The sequence below is a fragment of the Gavialis gangeticus genome, unplaced genomic scaffold, assembly GCF_001723915.1.
Source record: "Gavialis gangeticus isolate Ggan-Ray unplaced genomic scaffold, GavGan_comp1, whole genome shotgun sequence".
Lineage (NCBI taxonomy): Eukaryota > Metazoa > Chordata > Crocodylia > Gavialidae > Gavialis > Gavialis gangeticus.
The window spans coordinates 36548289-36556606 of NW_017729028.1; the positions used below are offsets into that span (position 1 = coordinate 36548289).

The window sequence follows — 8318 nt, forward strand, 5'->3', positions numbered from 1 at the left end:
GCAGCAGTCTGTATTATTATGTTGTCTACTTTTTAACTTAACCTTTTTATTAACTATTATATATACAAACTATATCCTTTATTGTCATAAGTAAAATTCATTCTTTTTTGTAAGTGAAACTTGTCATTTCTTTCCTTTCCAACATCACCTTCTCAATCCCAAACCAAATAGCCCAGTGGCTAATAAAGTTGCAGTGCTCAGTCAGTCTACAACTAAATTGATATACTCACAGTGCCCAGCTGGCCTGTGACAATTTGGCGTCACGAACAGGATCGAGAATGGAGAGTTTGAAGGGGAAGAATAGTGTAAAGGAGTCAGAGGGATGGGCCCCACTGATTACTTTATTAGAAGAGGTTACAAGTATTAAGAATCCGGGGTGGGATAAAGAGAGATTGAAACCCGCCTGGAGTGACTCTGCCACAGTTCCCTGTCAGTGGGCTGCGTTCACTGCTGTGCAGAAAGGCAAACCGAGGAAGGGATGTCTGTCTTGGCTGCTGGCAACCTGCCTAACACTGGGAGCAGAGGAAGCCACTCAGCTCCATCAAACAATTCAATCCCTAGAGAATCGAGTAACTCAGCTTGAAAGTGAATTAAGAGAAGAGAAAGATTCTAGCTCTGTTGCAGGCACAGCTGCAAGGACAGCTCAAGATCGACTAGAGATACTAGAACGCTGAAAGGGAAAGATACTAGTTACACAGGCAATTGCCTCCCTTGAGCAGAAAGTCCAAGTGGCACGATCAGTTGAACCTTCCCTTGAAAAGTTTCAGCAGTGTCTTTATAACGGGATTCCAAAGACTGAGCTGTGGGATAACCCAGAAAGTGAAAGTCTGTATGGTGAAATGGCAGAAAGTAAGCCAGAGAGTGATGAGTATGTGAGGCTTGCGGCAAAAACCCATAAAATCCCACCTCCTTATGCCCCAACAGTTCAAGAGAATTTGGGAGGAGGGTTAACCCAAACCTTCCCAGTGGTGATGACCCGTGCAGGGCCACAAGGGGGAAATCCCCGGATGGAGACACGGTCTTTTACTCACACAGAAATCAAAGAATTACAAAAACAACATAAAGCTAAACCAGGAGAGCCAATAATAAATTGGTTAGTTCGAATGTATAGTGAAGGAGCTTCAACAGTATCTGTAAGTTGCACGGAGGCAGCACAATTGGTCCTCCACCCTGAAATCCAGTTGGGTCAGTGGGTCAGGCAAGAGCAAAACATTACTCTGTTTTCTGCTGCAATGCAAGCGGCTGCTGCAGGTTATGGTAACATAGAAGAAGAGTTTAACCCCCCACCACGAACATGGCTTAATTTAGAGGAAGCCATTCATTATCTTTACCAGCTGTCTTTGACAGAAATTATTCAAGCAGGGAACTGGAGACATACTTCAGATGAAGAATTAATAACAGAGGCCATATAGAGAAAGCTTTGCTGGAGATCGCCCACCAAATACACTTCAACTCTCCTAGCATTACAACAAGAGTTAGTGACTCACTCGGTAAGAGATACGATACGGAGGCTAGTACAGCTTCTGCCCATCTTGCAGAAGCCAGGGCTTCCCAAACCAATAAAAACTGCCAAGGCCATGGCAGTGGCCCCCGAGAAAGATGACCCAGATGAGCCCCCCAAATCCGGGAGAGAGGGAAATGAAAAACCCAAAACTCCGCGGGCACAAATGTAGAGAGAGCTACTGGCAGCAGGGTTTAATAAAGAGCAAATTGACAGACTGCCTACAACAGTCCTGCAGGGGTTATGGATCAGACATTGTGAGGGTGAAAAGGGGAAGAAGACAGAACCCTCAGCACCCCCTGACCCCCCACAATAGGAGTCCCAGCCAACCGAGCCCCCCATGCAAGGGGCCATTGTGGGGGCAGTAGAGGATCGGGGACCGGTAACACAGAATATTAGCCCCTTAATCAAAGTGCCTACAAAGATTTGTTTAAATGAAAAAAAAAAAGTTAATTAACATACTACTAGACACTGGTGCCCAGCTATGTATTTGGGACTGTGCAGAATGGAAAGGGGCACAGGGAACCCCCTACCAAGTGGTAGAAGTTGGAGGTGCCAGACAACCAAGTCATTTGGTCTGACCCACATTCACCTTGCCTAACAGCTCCGTAGTAACATCAGCTGCTGTAATGCTCCGAGGAGGGCCAAACCTACTGGGACTAAATGTGTTGCAAGGGCAACAATTTATTCTTAAACAGAAAACCTAGCAGTTTGGCTGTATCACATCCCAGAAAATCGAGCAGGAAGACGTAATGACGGCGGTAGCCTGATGTTTTATGAACCCGCTCACCCTGCCAGCCGTGAAGGGGGTACACTAATCTCAATACCACACACCCCCCGAGGCATCGCAACCCATCCAAGACATCATCAACCAGCAGCTGGAGGATGAAACCATCATTCGGACTCATTCTCCGTACAACAACCCAGTGTGGCCGGTACGTGAACCAAGTGGAGATTGACAATTAACTATTGACTTTAGAGCTCTAAATGCCAATACCAACCATTTGACAACTGCAGTTCCATCCATGCCTACATTAACAAAAAACATTAAGTGTTATGGACCCCAGTGGATAGGATCCGTGGACATTAAAGACATATTCTTTACTATTCCTGTTCATGAAGATCACTGGCCTTTGTTTACTTTCACATGGCTAGGACAGCAGTACACCTACACAGTCCTACCCCAGGGTTGGGTGCATAGCCCCACCTTGGCCCATGGAGTACTGGCAGCAGTAGTCCATGAAGTCCAATTAAGCCACCGAAAGGTGCATATCTGACAACATGTCAATAATGTCATGGTGGGAGGCCAGGACTGGGAATTAACCATTTGTACTTTTAAGTCCTTAAAAGAAAAGGTACAAGCATTTGGATTCACTCTGTCCAACAAAAAAATCCAAGAAGTTGGGCCCCAGTGTGAATTTCTGGGAATCCAGTGGCAACAAGGTGAACCCACCATACCAGCTAAGGAACTGCAAAACCTGGTAAATACCCCTGCCCCCAATAATATAAAAGAGCTGCAAGCCCAGCTGGCAGCGCTTAATTTCTGGCGCCTGCATGTCCCTGAGTTTAGTGTGTCGGCCCAGCCTTTGTATAACTTGTGCAAAAAAAAGGCACAGTGGGAATGGAGCCCCGAGCACCAACATGCCATGCGGGCCCTCAAGGAGGCGGTAACCATTCACGCCTCCCTAGCAACACGACACCCAGAAGGGGAGCTCTGGCTTTATGTAAATGTGTCCAACGGGGGGCCTCAGTGAAACTTATGACAAAGAGATACACCTAAGGCAGAGGGAAAATCCCTTGGGTTTTGGAGCCGAGGCTGGAAGGGGGCTGAAGCCCAATACACCATGCTAAAACAAATGCTGTGTGCAGCCGCTGCAGCTTTAGAAGCCACAGAGGCCCTGAGAGGGGAGTTACCCACTGTCATAACTACTCCGGTACCCATCCTGGGAATGACATTGTCTGACCAACACCTCCCACCTGGAGGGAGGGCCCAAGAAACAACAGTGCAAAAATGGATCTATTATATTTTAAGTCAAGCACAGCGGGTAACCCCAAAGGGACATCCAGCACTAGTGGAAAAGGTCACAGAAAACACGGTCAACATATACCCAGATGCAACCAGCTCTGATGAGCCATCTCCCATCAAAGAAGCACCTCCTTTCTCACCTGACATAGAAACATCAAAAGACGTAGAAGTCTGGTTCACCAACGGCTCAGCCAAAGGTCACACCTGGAGGAGTGCTAGCATACAAATTCAAGATAGTAAACAACTTACAATGGAAAAAAACGGCCAAAATACACAGTATGCTAAGTTGGCCACTGTAGTCAATGTGGCCAACTATGAGCTGTTACTAAGGTCAAGCTACACAAAACCCATTTATATCTACTATGATTCGTAAATGGTAGTAGAGGGTTACACCAAGTGGCTACCCTTATAAAAAAAAGAAAACTTCAAAAGACGAAACAAAAATATTTAAAACTATAATAACTGGGAAACTTTATAAGTAATAGCAGAGGGAGGCCTTCCCTTATACATACAACATGTTAATGCAACACATGAAAACAAAAAAGCTGAAGGGCATGAAACAAAATGGAACAAACAAGTAGATGAACTAGCCAAAGGCAACACAGAAGCCCTTGTTACTGAGGCAAAAGCTCAGTCACTCCCAGAGAAAGCACCCAGCCCCTCCCTCCAGGCAACCCCTGGAGTACTAGCCGCAGAATGACTACATCGACAGCATGGGCACCCTGGCCACAATAGCACTGCTCACCTAGCAGCCACCTGGAGCATTCACCTAACCAAAAAGGTAACACAAAAATTAGTCAACTCCTGCATCACCTGCCAGGAAGTCAAAGCCAGACTAACCCCTACCTTAACTACCCCTTTGTCATTACATAATAAAAAAATAATATAACAAGTTTGACAATGTAACTTTATAAACCCACTTCCCCGCACACCCAAGAAATGACAATATATGTTTATAACAGTGGAACCAGTCACCAGAATGATGTTTGCTTGGGCCTCTGCCAAGGCCACTGCACAGGACACCTGTACAGCACTAGAAAACCTGCTAGCCATCTACCCACCTCCTGTAGAGCTGCAAAGTAACAATAGTTCACATTTTCACAACCATCTTATCTATAAATAAACTACAAAACATCAAGTGCTGTGGACCTATCACATTCCTTATCACCCACAATCTAATAAACTAGTAAAACAAACCAATAACATCTTAAAGTACAACCTACGAATAACTGCCGGTTCAGCCTTCAAAAACTGAGACCTGCACCTGGATCACTCAGTCAACTGGGCCAATAATCAGCCCCGCTCTGGAGGAAGCCCCATACAACAAGCCTTTGGTCAAGGCAGGCCCCATGAGCCGGCAGTGGAACGACCAAGAGGTGGTTGGGGGAAACTCCAGACGGGGGATCAGGTAGTAGTTAAACATCCACAGGGGGACAAATGGGAAGGGGTACTAATAACACAGGACACATATAACTCATAGTGAGTATCAAAGTCAGATCCATCTAACAGGAGCCAGACTCCATTTTTCCTTGTTCCTACAGATTAAGTCCATCCGCAGGCAGAGCCATAGCAACCTCGGGGTGCTCTGGATTCGTCATCCTGTTCCAGAGCAACACGAAATGCCATCATGATGACACTGCTAATAATTTGCTGTTGTTTGACTAATGTGAAACATTCCCATGTTCCTGAACCCCAGATTACACGCACTGCCAAAGCCTCGGACACACTAAAATACTAGAAACACCCAACTACAATTAAAAAAGTGCGAAACTGGCCTCTCAGTCATCAGCAATAGATTATGAACTGGCAAGGGGGAACCTGTCAATGTTACTGTGGGACAGGGTGATTACTTAGTTTCCTCCCATATACCAAAATCAGAAAAAACGAGTGTAGAACAGGGGGAAATTATTATAGTTTCTTCCAATGAACCTAGTACTGTTATATTTTGCCTGCAAGTACACTGCCCACCCTGAGTCCTAACGTAACCACTGCTGTGACTCCACCTGCAACTCAAAACTCTACAACCACCTGGAACCCAAGGAGACGACCAAAACCTCCGACCCCACCTCCATGGGAAACAATTGCTCCAGCAGTCCCCCTACCCGATGATACTTTGACACAGTGGTGTACAGCTCATCAAATACACAGGTCCTCCAGATATAACAAAGTACTATAATAATTTAAAAACAGCTCTTATACTGTTAAGTGGTAGTCCACGGAATGGGAAGCCAACACATCCCATATTCCAAGTATCTTGTGGTTCCTCCATATGAATGAAGGGGGAATCACTCACGGAATTAAATATACTGTAGCCGCCTATCGCCAAACAGTCTGAGAAAGTCTGCAGGACACAGCCCTGGTCAACCCAGAAAAACTGACTAAACCCATACAGGACACTGTGCCAAAATCATTTTTACAAGATACCCATGCCATTGTCGTACCTGAACAATGTGCGTTCAAGTACGCAAATAGAGATACATTCCAACGAAAAAACCAACACCACTGGGAAGTTTACCAATCCCAGGAACAAGAGGAAAAATGGTTAAGCACCCAAACAGGAAAACCCCTGTCCGTTTTTTATATTAAACAGGAATACACGTTACTAATCCGAAAAGAGCCACCACAGGTGTATCCACTACCTCGCTTGTCTAATGTCACCCCATGGTGGAAGTCCCAGACCAGAGCTCCAGTTTTCCTTAATACCTCCTTGTTTAATGCCCGTATTACCTTTAACCCTGAACAATAATTTATCAAAACAACATTCCCCAACTGCTCTGCCGGCACCCAATTAACAAAAAAAATGTTACGCTGAACTTGGCCATTTGTTTTCCAACCCACAGCCCAACAACCTCTAAGCGCCCGAAAAAAAAGAGGTACCCTAGACCACGTATAGAATAAACTTAATTCAACCATAGGAGTTTAAAACATAGATAAATCTCAAAAAAACACCCAAAAAATCATAGATATACGGCGAGCTATAGGTTTTCTCACTAAAGAGGGTATAATTAATAACATGGCCCTAGAATACACTGATAAATTAGTAACAACCATTAACCATAAAGCAACACAAGTAAGTTATCTGTTAATACATACAGCCTTTCAAACTGATGCTAATCAAACTTAGAGCACTGCATTTGCCCAAGTACAACTTTCACTGAATTTTCACTTTTCCCAGGTGATGAGAGATCTCAAACACAAAGAATGGCCGACTGGCTTAAAATGCCATAGACTACCCCCAGTTTTAACCCAATGGTTAGTTTACCAAGACACATAAAGCACACGATGGGAGGGTTATAACAAGACAAAATACTTTTTTGTCGTACATGGGGTAAGAAACGACACATGGTACACTACTTATCTCTTAACAACAGAACAGGGAGGAGGATGTACGTGGGACTGGGACTTACATCGTCCCATTTAGAAAATTATAACCCTAGAAGGCCCCAAATATTTAACTCAATCTCCAGTGTACCCCTTAAATGACATTCTAATCAACTTGGGAACTTTGTGGAGGGGGTGGCCCAATAGTCCCCCCAACATGATTTATATAACACCCCCACCAGTGACTCCCTACATTACCCTAGCTCAGCGAGTTTATTAGAAAGGTCCTAACCACCTGTATTATCCCAACAAAATGTTTTAAACCTCCTGCACCAGCTACTATGCAAAGACTCAAGATTTTCAAAGAACATCAACTATCCTGATTATCCAAAAACAAAAAACTATTTTAATATGACCAAAAACCCAGCTAAAAAGTCTCACCCTTAACCTAAGTCTTCCAAAGTCCTAAATTCAAGATGTAGACATACCTCAACTAAAAAAGTGAGATAAAGTAACAACCTACATCAACAATTTACTTGAAGATACCCAAAAAGGTAAACAACTCGCTCTCATAGCCCGAGGGAGGGCGAATTATTAAATATACTACTAACATTCCCCCGCTGTGTAAATAATATAAAGTAATTTATAATGTACAAATGTATGCCTTTACTAAAAATACTCATTTTCCTTAATTTATAATAATTATAAGTTTAGTTATAGGATTAATATTATTCAATATAATTTTTAAATGTTATTATTATAAAATCCATGCTAAAATAAATGCTGTTTCTGCCAACCATGTACACGCCACCTGGCAGAAATCATATTTATAAGTCTTACCAAATACTCCAAAAAAACAAGGGGTGGATTGTGATGGCCAGAACCAAAGAAATTAATAAACAATAAATATGTGCTTCTTGGAGACATTTAGAACTTTTGTCTAATATACAACTTGTATTTTTGTAACCTGCAAATGTAACTTATAACTGTTTGTAGAACTAACTAAGCCTCAAAGACAAAGCTCTAACTGTAAAATTAGCTGACTTAATAGTTCTTTCTCACTGAAAATTTAACCTTGATAATAATAAAAACTGGATTCAACTGCCCAGCTTATCTAGTACATTTCAAGAAAGAACATCTCAAAAAAACATAGAGAGTTTTGAAGGGGCTAAATTTAAACGAGGTAATATTAATTTTAAACCTGAAGGTGTTGTGTTACAATTTACTTATTGGATAAACCCCAGCTTGGACAGTAACTTATTATAATAATTTCTAACACCTTTTAACCCCATAGGATAATAACTATAAAACAATACTATGAATGGCTATATAACTAAAAAATTAACATAATTAGAATATAAAAAAACACACATATCATAGTAATCCTCGGGAAGGATGAAACAGAAGAGTCATTACTGCTCCATACGCACGGATCTCTCTTACTCCCTGTGAGAGTGAGACCAGATCCTG

At 42.9% G+C, this 8318-nt stretch overlaps 1 long non-coding RNA gene across 1 annotated transcript in view; it reads left to right on the forward strand.

Moving 5' to 3' along the window:
- LOC109300120 overlaps nt 1-3396 on the forward strand; it is a 12806-nt gene extending 9410 nt beyond the window's left edge. Inside the window, exon 3 of the long non-coding RNA XR_002098131.1 lies at nt 3386-3396. This is a non-coding gene — a long non-coding RNA (uncharacterized LOC109300120). The remainder of the gene's footprint in view (nt 1-3385) is intronic.
- Nucleotides 3397-8318: the final 4922 nt, after the last annotated feature.